The 16,232-nt window shown below is 42.4% G+C and overlaps 1 protein-coding gene across 1 annotated transcript in view; it reads left to right on the top strand.

Moving 5' to 3' along the window:
- Positions 1–16,232, top strand: part of MAP2K5 (mitogen-activated protein kinase kinase 5) — a 330,503-nt gene that overhangs the window by 266,014 nt on the left and 48,257 nt on the right. The gene's annotated exons all lie outside the window — the stretch shown is intronic.

The following is a 16,232-nucleotide window of genomic DNA, read 5'->3' as shown; positions in this document are numbered from 1 at the left end:
ATGTCTGAGGGAGCATATGATGTAGGACTGCTGGGGTTTGATACATCTCGTGAGGAGTTTATAGTCCCCCTCTTTATACCTGCTGATTATTGAGGTCTTGTGAGTAAAGTAGAAGTAGAATTCTATCTTTTTGAGCTTGAAAAAAAGTAATTTTTGTATGTCTTTTTTCCACTGTTGGAGGAGAGGCAGGTCCTGTGGGACACTCACCGATATCAGCGACAAGAACAGGCTTGGTGGTGTGAAAGGTCTGAAACCACCGTGGTCTAGTTATAGAATCCTGTTGCTTGGTGTCAGGAAGTCTGCATAGATGTCAATCCTTCGATTTACATTGACGATCTGCCAGCACAGAGAGTAATTGGACTAATATCTCACTGATAATGCTAACATTTCCCCAAACCTTTCAATGCTTTAGTACAAACCTTTGGTGTCCAAATGTCCAAATCTAAGCCCTTGTACACACGGTCGGAGATTCCGTCGGAAATGTTTCCTATCGGACCGTTTTGTCGGATATTCCGACTGTGTGTGGTCTGCATCGGACTGTTTCCGTCTGAATATCCGACGGACCAACTTTTCCAACTTGCCGGTAACATTTTCCGACAAAATACTCCGATCGGACATACTCCGATCATGTGTAGCCTACTCCCACGGACAAAGTGCCACGCATGCTCAGATCCAATTCCTAGACCAAAGCTATTGGCTACTAGCCTGAACGTAGTCCCGTCGTAACGAAATAACGTCATCACGTTATGTACAATCGGATTTTCCGACAACTTTGTCCGACCGCGTGTATGCAACATCACTTCCGGACCTCTTCTGGAATTAATCCGTCGGAATTACTCCGACGGATTTGGTTGTCGGAATCTCCGACCGTGTGTACAAGAGGCTTAGGCTGTTGTCCTGAATAATACCAACCCAATAAAAATTGGGCTGTAAATTAACCTTAACCACTTGCCGACCACCTAACTGGGAAAATACTTCATTACTTTGACATTTAATACTGGGGTTATGGCTGCAGCTAGATGCCATAACCCTGGTATTAAAATTTATCAGGCGCCGATCTTCCTGTTAAAAGTGAGCAGCGGATTCACCACTGGATCACTTTAGAAGGGATGGGAGGCTCCAACCCCCCACCCGCCGCTTTTCGGTGGTTTTCGGGCTTGCCTGGATGATCGGTAGCCCCGGAAACTGGTCCTGCGGTGGCTAGTCAAAGAGATGAGTGAAGGAAAGATGGCCTCCTCTCATCTCTATGGCTTTGGAGGACCAGAGCAGTGTCATGACGTAACTTCCAGTTCCGTCGTGCTGCTTTGTTATCACAAGGGATGTTTACATTTCATGCGATAGCAATAAAAGTGATAAAAAGAAACAAAAACAAAAAATGAAAGGGACAGTGTAAAAATAAAAAAAAGTAATGAAATTAATAATAATAAAATAATTTTTTAAAGCGTCTCTGTCCCCCTGTGATGCAATAGTCCCAGCGCACATGTTCCTGCACCAACGGCTGTATCTTAGATTGGGTGCTGAAATGACCAATGGCTGGAACCGGCTACAATCATGGGAAAGAAGTGTCACCGGCAAACCAGTATCTCCAAAAAACTGGGTCCAAAACTTTAATCACATAGTATCAAAAACGATCTCTAACGATCGCGGCGTATGTAACCTGTGTGTATCTGCCTCTGGTACTAGCCAGTGCCTCACCAGCCACTCACCTCACCGCGCGTCCCTGACGCATACGTAGGTCACGCCCACATATGTAAATGTATTTTCTCACCGCGTATGTGAGGTATCGCCGCGAACGTCAGAGCGAAAGCAGTAATTTTAGCACTAGACCTCCTCTGTAACTCCAAACTGGTAACTTGTATACATTTTTAAAGCGTCGCCTATGGAGATTTTTAAGTACTATGTTAGTAAGTATATAGAACTTGAATACATTTGGCTCCTGACGAATGGATGGAAGTCCATGAAACGCGTAGAGCCTACCTCATTGCATCCAAGACACAGATACTGTTTTTAGATGGCTCCATTTTGTATTTTTTAATTTGTAATGATATACTCTGGTATATGGAGGATTAGGATTCATTATTCTTATTTTATCTGCTCATGCCATTTTGTTATACGCTGTTCAGTATAGATCTGAAGCGACAATTGCTTACAATGTTATGTGTGCTGTAAGGTTTTCTATGCTATGTTGATCATTGGTCTTAATAAACATACATATGTTTGGACTTTTGTGAATTTGATTTATCCCACCATGCACACCTCATCTAAAGTCCCGACCTTCCCCCTGGTAATATATGGAGATTTTTAAGTACTGTAGTTTGGCGCCATTCCATAAGGATGCACAATTTTAACCACTTCAGCTCTGGAAGGTTTTACCCCATTTTTTGCAATACGACACTGCTTTTCTTTAAGTGACAATTGCGCGGTCGTGCGGCGATGTACCCAAATAAAATGTACCGTATTTGCCGGATTATAAGTCAACCTTTTATACTTCCACCAAAAATCAGGGGTCATCTTATACACCAGTATACAAGTCCGCCCAATGGTTGTCAGCCCGCTGGATGCGCGGTAATACTGTAGCTTCGGCTACACACAGTATACGGCGATGAGCCAATCATGGCAAGCGATGTATTCTATTAATGAATACAAAGCCTGCTCAGATTGGAACAACCTCTGCCAATCCGAGCAGGCTACGTACAGTATACGGCCTGCTTGGATTGGCTTTGAGAGTCAGAGAGGCGCAGGCTGATGATGTTACAGCCTCTGTCAATCTGAGCAGGCTCTGTATTCATTAATAGAATACACCGCTCGCCGTGATTGGCTCTGTGCTGTATACTGTAATGGGTGTCACCGTTTTCTGCAATGTACTTGCCAATGGAGCCTAGTAGACTGTGGACTTCAATTCCCAAATGTGGCTGCACCTAGAGGAGGGACTGCCACCGTTTTCTGGGAAAACTGTGCCAGGAGAGATGAGAGTGGAGACCTATAGACGGGGTTTGAGCTCTCAGCCTGCCGGGACCAGAGCCATCAGGTGAAAAGCTTAGAGGATCTGCTGTGATCCTCTACAGTCTCCAATGTCCTGTGAAAAACATCATCATCTCCAATGGTATTCAATGGAAGGATACATCCCATAAAAAGAAATGAGGAGGCACATAGTGAAGCCCGTAAAAGCAATACTTCACTTTATTTAGAAAAAGGGGGTACTCACAAAAACAGATATTAAAAACGAGCATAGTATCAGAAAATCAAATGAACCCGCGGTATGGTAGCGTGCTGGCGTCGTCTCAGCATCACCTAATGCATTTCAGCATATTGGCCATCTTCAGAGTTGTCAGAGATACTGAATAATATCACATTACATGCCATTCCCATCTGGGGAACTATCATGTATTATATATCAGTATGTACCATGTATTATTTATTCATTGACCCCATTTTTCTTATTTAATTACATGTTTTGTTTTAGGCCGCGTACACACGGGCGGATTGTCTGCCCAACTAAGTTCGTCAGACAATCCGACAGACAGTCCGTTCAACTTTTGAATGAACGGACTTGACCACACACGATGAACAGACAGTCCGCTGAAAGCTTGCGCGATGACGTGTACAGCACGTACGACGGGACTAGAAAAACGACGTCCAATACACTGCAATGCAACCTTCGGCCGTGTAAATCCTTTCTGAGCATGCGCCATACTTAGTCCGTCCAACTTGCCTACACACGAGCGGACTGTCCGCTGAAACCAAGTTTGGACGGACAAAATTACGGAAATTCCGAAAGACTAAGTCCGTCAGACTGTCCGCTGAAAAAGTCAGCTGAAGCCCACACACGAGCGGATTGTCCGCTGAAACACGGTTCAGCGGACTAAGTTGGGCAGACAATCCGCCCGTGTGTATGCGCCCTTACTGTGGCTCCACCCTTCCTGTTAGGGGGAAGGTCGTTGGTGTGCGTGCCTATATTTATGCATTGGCATATGGTATTGCTGGTCAGCACAGCTCTGAGGAAGATGGGTGCGCCACCGAAACTCGTCAGCTTACTAGTATACGGGAGGCAAACACGTTTCTCACAAACGTGCGTCCTCGGGGGGGTTGCCTGAGGGGATGAACTATGATTATCGGGACTGTCACCTATTCCTGGATAGTTTTCACCGTGGAGCCCTGCAATCATTGTTTAGATCTCACAGGAGTCTGCCATTGATGAACTTTCCTGCTTACCCAATCGTCTTTTGAAAATTATGTTTTCTGCTACAGTGTATAATAGCAAAAAGGTTGTTATGGAATTGTCAAAGTCGTTGGCTCCTTTCACATGGAGCAGAGTTTGCTCCGACCAGCAGGGGATCTGTGAGCAGATCCTTTGCTGAATCCTATGGAACACATTTGACATTTATACCCATTCAGTTTGCGCCCAACAGACACTGGAACACCTAAGAAAAATCTATGGGTGGCTGGGTGTAAACGAACTCCAGTATCCGTTTACATCAGGCTACCTCTGGTCTGTCACATTTAGTTCTACAAAGACGGAAAATGACACAGTCCTTCTCCATTTTTTTTTTCCCGGACCTGGACTTCGCACAAAGTTCAACAGACATCCCACTAGGACTGCGTGGAGCTTTCAATCAGTCCTGCCAGACAGGTTGACCTGATCAGAAAGCCCCTTTGAAAAGCTTCCTTGTGTTACCAAAAATACCCGAACAGACTTTTGTCCATCCATTATTTTACCATTTGGCTTCAACATCACCTATTTATTCAGTTGGTCATTTCTGGACATTTACCGAGTGCTCCAATTTTCTAAGCTGTTGACCAAAACCCTTCTGAATATGCCTACCATGATCATGTTGGATGGATGGCCTTTCTTCTTCTCGTGAACTGTAAGCCCCCGTACACACAGTCGGACATTCTGCCAACCAAATCCATCGGATTTTGTCCGTCTGATTTTGCCTGTCAGATCTTGTCCGAAACTGTTGCATACACACGGTTGGACTAAGTTGTCGAAAAATCCAATCATTCAGAACCTGATGACGTAATTTCGTTACGATGGGACTAGTAGCCAATAGCTTTGATGTAGGAATTTGATCTGAGCATGCGTGGCACTTGGTCCGATCAAATTTCTCTACACATGATCGGAGTATGTCCGACCGGCCCAGTTGGTCTGGAAATATTTCCAACATGTTGGAAAATTGGGTCCGACGGATATTCCGACTGAATCAGTCCGATGCATACCACACACAGTCGGATTATCCGACAACACGGTCCGATAGGACACATTCCGACGGATTCTCCGACCATGTGTACAAGGGCCAAGGCATATTCCGAAGGTTCCTTTCAGAAGATATGGTTTGTCTTTCATTGCACGATGTTGACTAGGTCCTTAGAAGCCTAGCCTGGGTTTATAGAGGTTTCCTTTCCATCTTATCCAAGGATCCTCGAGGGTGCTCTTTCAGCTCCGGCAGGGTTCTTTGGGAGGTCTCTCCAGGCATAGCCTGTGATCAGAACACACACTAATTCCAACCCAGCCCCATGTTGTGATTAATTTGCATTCTTTGTCAGAAGTTAATGGAGTTTTTTATGACTGCTTCTAAAGAGCTGATCTGCTGTTTATACACTTACCAGCGGAAATCCTCGCCCTCCCCCGCACTGATTGATGGAGACGCTCTCTGTTATTCCAAACGGCTTTTTAAGCTGTTTTTAAGAATTATTTGAATAAAATGCAGGCGTGCATTGTGTCAGGAGGGAGAATAGAAGATTATCTGATGAACAAGATAGAAACGACAGATAAGAGAACGCAGTGGGAAGAAGAATGATCAAAAGATGAAAAGGGGATTTTGACACGGGAGTAGAAAGAGATTTGTACATCTGGTAGAAGATTCATTTAAAGGCTAGTAGAAAAACAATGGAAAAAACAACGTTCCTGTATGCTGTGTTATGATGTAAAGGTTGTCTGGATCATTGGTCAGGTAGCACAAAGATCACTTAAGTGGAAAGAAACTTAAGTTTCTATATTTTTGCCCCCCCCCCTCCCCCCTTTTCTCTCGTCCATACACATCGATTGCTTAGAGTGTATTGGTCAAAGTCCCGAGAGGCACTGAACAGCGTTGCGTGATTTCTTTCACACTCTGCAGAGACCGTTGAGTAGTCAACCTGCTGGACTTTGTGCTACATGGGTCTCCTGAGCTTCTCTATTGCAATCATATGTACTCCTCCGAAACAGTTGATATTGGTATACAGTTGTGACAAAATCAGAACAATTCCAAGGAAGTGCCATAAAAATGGTTCGTAAAAATCAATGGATGACACACAGGAAATAATGAAAAGTTGTGACAGCGTACACTTATCAAAACCTAATCTCCACGGGAAAAGTGGTGTGCGTGTATGGGTAAGGAATACTACGTACTCTAGATATGGTGTTTAAAAAGTTATTTTATGGTTCTGGCCTCTAACCTCTCGTTAACCTCTGGTATCTGGGTAGTAATTTGGTAAGCTTTTTTTTTTTTCTTGAACCTGTGTTGGTGCGCAAAAAACAAAACGCCTCTGTACAAAAATAAGTGCATGTGAAAAACATACTTAGCCCCTGTACACACGGTCGGACATTCTGCCAACCAAATCCGTCGGATTTTGTCCGACGGATTTTGTCCGTCGGATCTTGTCTGAAACTGTTGCATACACACGGTCGGACTAAGTTGTCGAAAAATCTGATCGTTCAGAACGTGATGACGTAATTTCCTTACGATGGGACTATGTTCACGCTAGTAGCCAATAGCTTTGATGTAGGAATTTGATCTGAGCATGCGTGGCACTTGGTCCGATCAAAATTCTCTACACATGATCGGAGTATGTCCGATCGAACCAGTTGGTCGGAAAATATTTCCAACAAGTTGGAAAATTGGGTCCGACGGAATCAGTCCGATGCATACCACACACAGTCGGATTATCCGATAACACGGTCCGATAGGACACATTCTGACGGATTCTCCAAATGTGTGTACAAGGGCTTATAGTGGTTGTACACCCTGTACAACCACTTTTACCCACAGGTAAGCCTATATTAAGGCTTATCTGTAGGTGCTTGAAATATCTCCTAAAACCATGGTTTAGGAGATATTTACTAAAAAGCCGTCATCGGCGCATGAGCACTTTAGAAAGGGCACATCGTGCCGTTTCTAATAGGAGTCAGGCCGTGACTGGCGTTTTCCACGTGCATGTGTGGGAGTGACATCACGTGACTCTGGCCAGTAACCGAGCCGGAGTTCGTGGCCCCGGAAGGAAGAGGGGCGAAGGTGGATGCTCCCTGCTAGTGGGGACAACGGAGACATCGCTGGCTCCTGTGTCAGGTAAGTGACACATAATGGGCTACTTTGCAATGCATAGTAGTCCATTATGCTTTACCTTTGCAGGGAAATAATGAGGAAGTAAAACCCACCAGGGTTTATTTCCTCTTTAAGGATATGCCTCTAGTCCGCCTCCCAAAGAAGTAGGACCTTACCCTGAACCCCCGGGGCACAAGGCTCAACTTGGTCCACCTAGCCAAAGGGCCTAGCAGACCCCTTTCCTCATGGACAGTCGAAACTAACCATTGAGTACTAGGTGAGAGGTTCTCCTAAAAAGAGAACGCCAGTTTAGGGGAGGAAGGAACCTGATGGTCACACATTCTCCCCCTATACTTCATGGTAGGCCAAAGGACCCACACCCTCCATCCAGTGTTAAAAAGAAATAAACACAAAAATGCTAAATGCTAGTTATTTTATGGTCCTGTCCTCTGACCTCTCGTCAATTTCTGGTATCTGGGTAGTAATTTGCTATGCGGTTTTTTGTTTTTTCTTGAACCTTCGTTGGTGCGCAAAAAACGAAACGCCTATGTACAAAAAAAATGCATGTGAAAAACACTTAAGGATATGTCTCTTGCCCACTTCCCAAAGAAGTAGGACCTTACCCTGAACCCCCGGGGTGCAAGGCTTAACTTGGTCCACCTAGCCAAAGGGCCTAGCAGACCCCTCTCCTCATGGTCAGCCAAAGCTAACCCTTGGGTCCTAGGTGAGAGGTTCTCCTAAAAAGAGAACCCCAGTTTAGGGGAAGAAGGAACCAGATGGTCACACATCCTCCCCCTATACTTCATGGTAGGCCAAAGGACCCACACCCTCCATCCAGTGATAAAAAGAAACAAACACAAAAACAGTAATTCCTAGTTGTAAAAAGCCATAGCCGCTGGGCACACAGCTTTGGCTTGGTGCTCTTGAGAATAGGAACGTTTTATTGAATAAGACCAGCAAGTTGTGGTGAGGTGTGCTAAACGGAACCAAAAGCCCTCCATTAAACAAGTGTGAAGCACAGTAGAATTTTCTTAACACAAAAGGTATCTGCATGTCTCGCTTCCATCGCCAATCCAAAAAAAAACAAGGAGTTTATTCCTTATTTTAAAATATTGGGGGAAACTATGCAAATCGTTACATTTTGCCCATGTGCCAACCATTAATCCAGTACCACTGGTTTAGTGCGCTGATACAGCCTAATATTATAGAGGTTACATAGTCAGGTTGAAAAAAGATACAAGTTCATCAAGTTCAACCATAAAAAAATAAAAATAAAAAAATAAATATAAATAAAATAAAAAATATTATACAGCAGGGGAAAAAAATCCTTCCTGATCCCAGGGAGGCAACATGATTTTCCCTTGATCAACTTTACCTATAAATGTTAGTCCCCCGTTATATTATGTACATTTAGGAAAGAATCCAGGCTTTTCTTAAAGCAATCTACTGAGCTGGCCAGAACCCCCTCTGCAGGGAGTCTATTCCACATTTTCACAGCTCTTAGCCCTTGTACACACGGTCGGAGATTCCGACGGAATGTGTCCGATCGGACCGTTTTGTCAGATAATCCGACTGTGTGTGGTCTTCATCGGACTGTTTCCGTCGGAGTATCCGACGGACCAAGTTTTCCAACTTGTCGGTAAAATTTTCCGACAACGTGATCCGATCGGACCTTGTCCGATCATGTGTAGAGAATTCCGATCAGACAAAGTGCCACGCATGCTCAGATCAAACTCCTGCACCAAAGCTATTGGCTACTAGCCTGAACGTAGTCCCGTCGTAACGAAATAATGCCATCACGTTCTGAACGATCGGATTTTCCGACAACTTTGTCCGACCGTGTGTATGCAACAGTGTCGGACAAAATCCGACGGATTTGGTTGTCGGAATGTCCGACCGTGTGTACAAGGGCTAAGTGTGAAGAAATCTTTCCATATTTGGAGATGAGATCTCTTTTCCTCTAGATGTCAAGAGTGCCCCCTTGTCCTCAGTCTTGACCATAAAGTGAATAACTCAACACCAAGTTCACTATATGGACCCCTATCATATCCCCCCTTTATCTCTTCTTCTCCAAATGTGTGCAACTTTTTCTGCTTTTTTCGGCCTACATCAATAAATTATAGTGAAACCATGGCTTTCATGGAGTAGGGGTTGAGGACCAATAAGACCATGTAACCAGAGAGGTTATAGAATAAATTACTGTATAATACAAGGGCTGTACCAAAAGCAATGCAAAAATGGGGAATGTTTTTTGTTATTTATTTTTGGTGGAGTAACTCTTCCTCTATAGTAACTCTTCTTATTTTTCGTCGCAGGTAAATAATGGATTCCAAGCAGAAGCAATGTGCTGCCATTGAGTTCTTGATGAAGGAGGGGTGCAGGCTGATCCGACATCCACAGAGGGCTCCAGAATGTTTACGAAGATGACACCATTGAGAAGAGTCACCAATAGCAAAGTTTCGCTCTCATCAGTGGTGTCATCTCTGTAAACATTCTGTAGACTTCTGTGGATGTTGAACAGCCTGCACCCCTCCTTCATCAAGAACTCAATGGCAGCACATTGCTTTTGCTTGGAATCCATTATTTACCTGCAATTTAAAAAGAAGAGTTACTATAGCGGAAGAGTTACTTTCCCAACATGTGACATTTGAACAACCTGTGTAAATTAACCCCCCTGATGGTATTCCCGAGTCGGGCTCGGGGTAGAATTTTTACACCAAGAGCGGTAACCCCGAGTCAGACTCGGGACCGCATCGCTGGATCCAGGAGGAGGTTTACTTACCTTCTCCCTCGGATCCAGCGTTGTCTCCCCGCTGTACAAGCGAGCCGTGTCTCGCTCGATCTATCACGGAGCCGATCTCCGTGCCCTGCGAGCGTTGCGACGCACGGGGACGGAGATCGGCACCAAATTCAAAAAGTGAAACACACAGTATACATACAGTATAATGTCATCTTACAGATTACATTGCTGTATGTAATAATTTCACATCCCCTTTGTCCCTAGTGGTCTGCCCAGTGCTCTGCATGCAGTTTTATATAATAAAAACTGTTCTTTATGCCTGGAAACTGGAGATTGTCCATAGCAACCAAACTGTCACTTTACATCAAAAATGATTTTAGACCAGCTAGAAAACAGCGATAATAAATTGGAATCACTCGCAGAATTGAGCGATAGCGATTTGTGGGGAGATCCGTCATAAAATATTGAAAAGTAATGACAGTGACAATTCTGCAACTGAGCAAATTTCAGTGTTTTTGATTTGATTACATTATTGAATCATTTTTATTATTGTTATATTATTATTTGGTACAATTATTTATAGTTATTTATTATATTATAATTTATGATTTCATTTTTCAAACTTTATCCTACCCGGGATGTCTGCTAGACTCTGGTTTGGACAGATTTAAGAGAGTTATTCCTAAGAATTACAGGACTACAATATAAAACGCCAAATTTTCATGCAAAATAATTGTACCGCTTTTAGCACCTAAAATCCGAAATAATCGTACCGCCAGGGAGGTTAATAAAAAAGTTATGCCAACTTTTGCATTACTTTCTGTACAGCCCTGGTATTATGGTGTATCTGCGCTGTAAGCAATATTGTACAGTTGGCCCTAGGGGCATGAAAATAAAAATTTGTAACTCACCAAAACCTTTTTTGCTTATATCGGTAAGAAAAGTTGCCCAATGGCCAAAAAATTATATCCATCTGCTACTTTTTCCATAAGTATCTCAATAGAGTATATATCGAGGGTACCTATTTAACTCTCCTTTGTTATACCTGAAAGAAAAGTCTCCTAATGGCCAAAACATTATATCCACCGTCTTCAGTGCCTTGAAAAATTATTCATCCCCCTTGAAATTTTCCATATTTTGTCATGTTACAAGCAAAAACGTAAATGTATTTTATTGGGATTTTATGTGATAGACCAACACAAAGTGGCCCATAATTGTGAAGTGGAAGGAAAATGATAAATTGTTTTACATTTTTTTTACAAATATGTGAAAAGTGTGGGGGGGCATTTGCATTCAGCCTCCCTGAGTCAATACTTTGTAGAACCACCTTAAGCTGCAATTACAGCTGCAAGTCCTTTTGGGGTCGTCTCTACCAGCTTTGCACATCTAGAGAGGGACATTTTTGCCCATTCTTTTTTACAAAATATCTCAAGCTCCGTCAGATTGGATGGAGAGCGTCTGTGAGCAGCAATTTTCATGTCTTGCCACAGATTCTCAATTGGATTTAGGTCTTTGACTGGGCCATTCTAACACATGAATATGCTTTGATCTAAACCATTCCATTGTAGCTCTGGCTGTATGATTAGGGTCGTTGTCCTGCTGAAATGTGAACATCCCCCCCAATCAAGTCTTTTGCAGACTCTAACAGGTTTTCTTCTACGATTACCCTGAATTTGGCTCTATCCATCTTCCCATAGACCAGCTTCCCCGTCCCTGCTGAAGAAAAGCATCCCCCACAACATGATGCTGCCACCAACATGTTTCACAGTGGGGGTGGTTTGTTCAGGGTGATGTACAGTGTTAGTTTTCCGCCACAAATAGCTTTTTGCTTTTAGGCTAAAAGGTTCAATTTTGGTCTCATCTGACCAGAGCAACTTTTTCCACATGTTTGCTGTGTCCCCCACATGACTTCTCATAATCTGCAAATGGGACTTCTTATGGCTTTCTTTCAACAATGGCTTTCTTCTTGCTCTTCCAGAGTTGCCATGGACCTTTTGGCTCTTCTCTGATGAATGCTCTCGTTGCCTAGCATGTCAGTTTAGGTGGACGGCCATGTCTTGGTAGATTTGCAGTTGTGCCATGCTCTTTCCATTTTCGGATGATGGATTGAACAGAGCTTTGTGAGATGTTCAAAGCTTGGGATTTTTTTTTATAACCTAACCCTGCTTTAAACTTCTCCACAACTTTTTCCCTGACCTGTCTGGTGTGTTCCTTGACCTTCATGATGCTGTTTGTTCACTAAAGTTCTCTAGCAAACCTCTGAGAGCTTCACAGAACAGCTGTATTTATAGCAATATTAAATTACACACAGGTGGACTATTTACTAATTAGGTGACTTCTGAAGGCAGTTGGCTATGTATATATATATATATATATATATATATATATATATATATATACACACACACACACACACACACACACACACACACACACATATCTATATGTACATACACTAGATAGATAGTTTCTACGTCTTTGTGGTTATACTTGTAAGAAAAGTCCCCATATAGTAGATATCTATGGTACCTATAGTACCTTTTCTAGGTCTTTGTGGTCATACTGGTAAGAAAAGTCCCTATAAAGTAGATATCTAGGGTACCTTTCTAACTCTGTGTGGTTAAACCAGTAAGAAAGGTCCCCATAGAGTAGATATCTGTGGCACCTTTCTAAGTTTGTGATTACACTGGCAAGAAAAGTCCCCCTACAGTAGATATCTAGGGTACTTTTCTAACTCTTTTTAGTTATACCAGTAAGAAAATTCCCTGTAGAGTAAACGTCTGTGGTACCTTTCTGAATCTTTGTGGTTATACTTGTAAGAAAAGTCCTCATAGAGTAGATATCTGTGGTACCTTTCTAAGTCTTTGTGGTTATACTGGTAAAAATTAATCCCCTGTACACACGATCGGAATTTTGGTTGGAAAAAGCTCTGATGGTTTTCCAGACGGAATTCCGACGGGGTTTCGCTCAAGCTGTCTTGCATACAGATGGTCACACCAAATTCCGACCATCAAGAATGCGTTGACGTACAACACATACAATGGGACTCGAAAAAGGAAGTTCAATACCCAGTAGCCAATAGCTTCCATCTCGTAGTTGAATCTGAGCATGCGTGATTTTTTGCACGTCAGAATTGCATACACACGATTTTTTTGCTGGCCGGAATTCGGCCAGCTAAATTCCGATGGAGCATACACACGGTCGCATTTTCCGATGTAAAGCTCTCATCTGTCTTTTGCTGGCCGCAAATTCAGATTGCGTGTACGCAGCATTAGAGTAGATATCTAGGGTACCCTTCTAACTCTTTGTGGTTATACCAGTTAGAAAAGTCCCCGTAGAGTAGTAATCGGTGGTACCTTTCTAAGTCTTTGCGGTTATACTGGTAATAATGAATCTAGGGTACCTTTATAAATCTTTGTGGTTATTCTGGTAAGAAAACTCCCCATAGAGTAGATATATATGGTACCTTTCTAACTCTTTTAACTCTGTACAAAAAGTTCCCACAGAATAGATATCTATGATACCTTTCTAAAGCCTCATACACACTATCAGATTTTCTGTTGATATTTTCCTTCAGATTTACCAAAACCATATAATATGAGGTCAAACCTTAGGAGTTTCAATTTGTATGCAATCAGGCAGGCCCTTGCACTACATGGTTTTGGTAAACCTGAAGACAAAAATCAGCAGAAAATCTGATAGTGTGTATGAGGCTTTAGAAAGGTGTTTATGGAGCTTAAGTCTTTGTGGTTATTCTGTTAAGAAAAGTTCCCATAGAGCAGATATCTAGGGTACTCTTCTAACTCTTTGTGGTTATACCAGTTAGAAAAGTCCCCATACAGTAGATATCTAGGGTACCTTTCTAACTCCTTGTGGTTACACCAGTTAGAAAAGTCCCCATAGAGTAGATATCTAGGGTACCTTTCTAACTCTTTGTGGTTATACCAGTTAGAAAAGTCCCCATAGAGTAGATATCTAGGGTACCTTTCTAACTCTTTGTGGTTATACCAGTTAGAAAAGTCCCCATAGAGTAGATATCTAGGGTACCTTTCTCCTTGTGGTTATACCAGTTAGAAAAGTCCCCATAGAGTAGATATCTAGGGTACCTTTCTAACTCCTTGTGGTTATACCAGTTAGAAAAGTCCCCATAGAGTAGATATTTAGGGTACCTTTCTAACTTTTTGTGGTTATACCAGTTAGAAAAGTCCCCATAGGGTAGATATCTAGGGTACCTTTCTAACTCCTTGTGGTTACACCAGTTAGAAAAGTCCCCATACAGTAGATATCTAGGGTACCTTTCTAACTCTTTGTGGTTATACCAGTTAGAAAAGTCCCCATAGAGTAGATATCTAGGGTACCTTTCTAACTCCCTGTGTACCAGTTAGAAAAGTCCCCATAGAGTAGATATCTAGGGTACCTTTCTAACTCTTTGTGGTTATACCAGTTAGAAAAGTCCCCATAGAGTAGATATCTACAGTACCTTTCTCCTTGTGGTTATACCAGTTAGAAAAGTCACAATAGAGTAGATATGTAGGGTACCTTTCTAACTCCTTGTGGTTATACAAGTTAGAAAAGTCCCCATAGAGTAGAGATCTAGGGTACCTTTCTAACTCCTTGTGGTTATACCAGTTAGAAAAGTCCCCATAGAGTAGATATTTAGGGTACCTTTCTAACTTTTTGTGGTTATGCCAGTTAGAAAAGTCCCCATAGGGTAGATATCTAGGGTACCTTTCTAACTCCTTGTGGTTACACCAGTTAGAAAAGTCCCCATACAGTAGATATCTAGGGTACCTTTCTAACTCTTTGTGGTTATACCAGTTAGAAAAGTCCCCATAGAGTAGATATCTAGGGTACCTTCCTAACTCCCTGTGGTTGTACCAGTTAGAAAAGTCCCCATAGAGTAGATATCTACGGTACCTTTCTCCTTGTGGTTATACCAGTTAGAAAAGTCACAATAGAGTAGATATGTAGGGTACCTTTCTAACTCCTTGTGGTTATACAAGTTAGAAAAGTCCCCATAGAGTAGAGATCTAGGGTACCTTTCTAACTCCTTGTGGTTATACCAGTTAGAAAGGTCCCCATAGAGTAGATATCTAGGGTACCCTTCTAACTCTTTGTGGTTATACCAGTTAGAAAAGTCCCCAAAGAGTAGATATCTAGGGTACTTTTCTTAGCCCTTGTACACACGGTCGGAGAGTCCAACAACCAAATCCGTTGGATTCTGTCCGTCGGATTTTGTCTGACGGATTTTGTCCGAAACTGTTGCATACACACGGTCGGACAAAGTTGTCGGAAAATCCGACGTGATGACCTAATTTCGTTATGACGGGACTATGTTCAGGCTAGTAGCCAATAGCTTTGGTGTAGGAATTTGATCTGAGCATGCGTGGCACTTTGTCCGATCGGAATTCTCTACACATGATCGGACAAGGTCCGATCGGAACATTTTGTCGGAAAAATTTTACCAACAAGTTGGAAAACTTGGTCCGTCGGATACTCAGACGGAAACAGTCCGATGGAGACCACAGACAGTCGGAATATCCGACAAAACGGTCCGATCGGACACATTCCGTCGGAATCTCCAACCGTGTGTACAAGGGCTAACACTTTGTGGTTATACCAGTTAGAAAAGTCCCCATAGAGCAGATATCTAGGGTACCCTTCTAATTCTTTGTGGTTATACCAGAGAGAAGTCTCCTAATGACAAAAATGTTATATCCATCCACCACATTTCCCATAGGTGTCTAAATAGAGTGGGTATCTATGGTAACTTTCTAATTGCGCTTTGGCCAACAGCTGGAGAATAGTCTATCAGTTGAATTGGATTGCTTCAAATTATAAACTACTCTGAAAACAGCTGTGGTATAGTATGAGAATAGAGACTTGCTATTAATTACACTTCAATATAAATAATATAATCATTTAAGCTCCAATTGCTTTTGGTAAACTTTTTATATGATTTATTTTTGCTGGCGACCAAAAAAAAAACAAAAAAAAAAAAAAAAAGCTACATGGAATTTCCAGTTGGCATAGCTGAACTGTAAATATTAAAAAGTGCCACCTCTACTAATGAGGGCAGATCACCCACTCGAGTTCACTTGATTTTTTCCAACAATCCCTTTTTTTTTTTTTTTTGCAGAAAAGCCTTTTCATCTGGCAGCTTTCGGCCTTCCCCCCCACACACACACACA

This window comes from Lithobates pipiens, unplaced genomic scaffold (assembly GCF_037356315.1).
Source record: "Lithobates pipiens isolate NorthernLeopardFrog02 unplaced genomic scaffold, aLitPip1_a1.2 Scaffold_8, whole genome shotgun sequence".
Lineage (NCBI taxonomy): Eukaryota > Metazoa > Chordata > Amphibia > Anura > Ranidae > Lithobates > Lithobates pipiens.
This window is presented reverse-complemented; position numbering and strand designations above follow the sequence as displayed.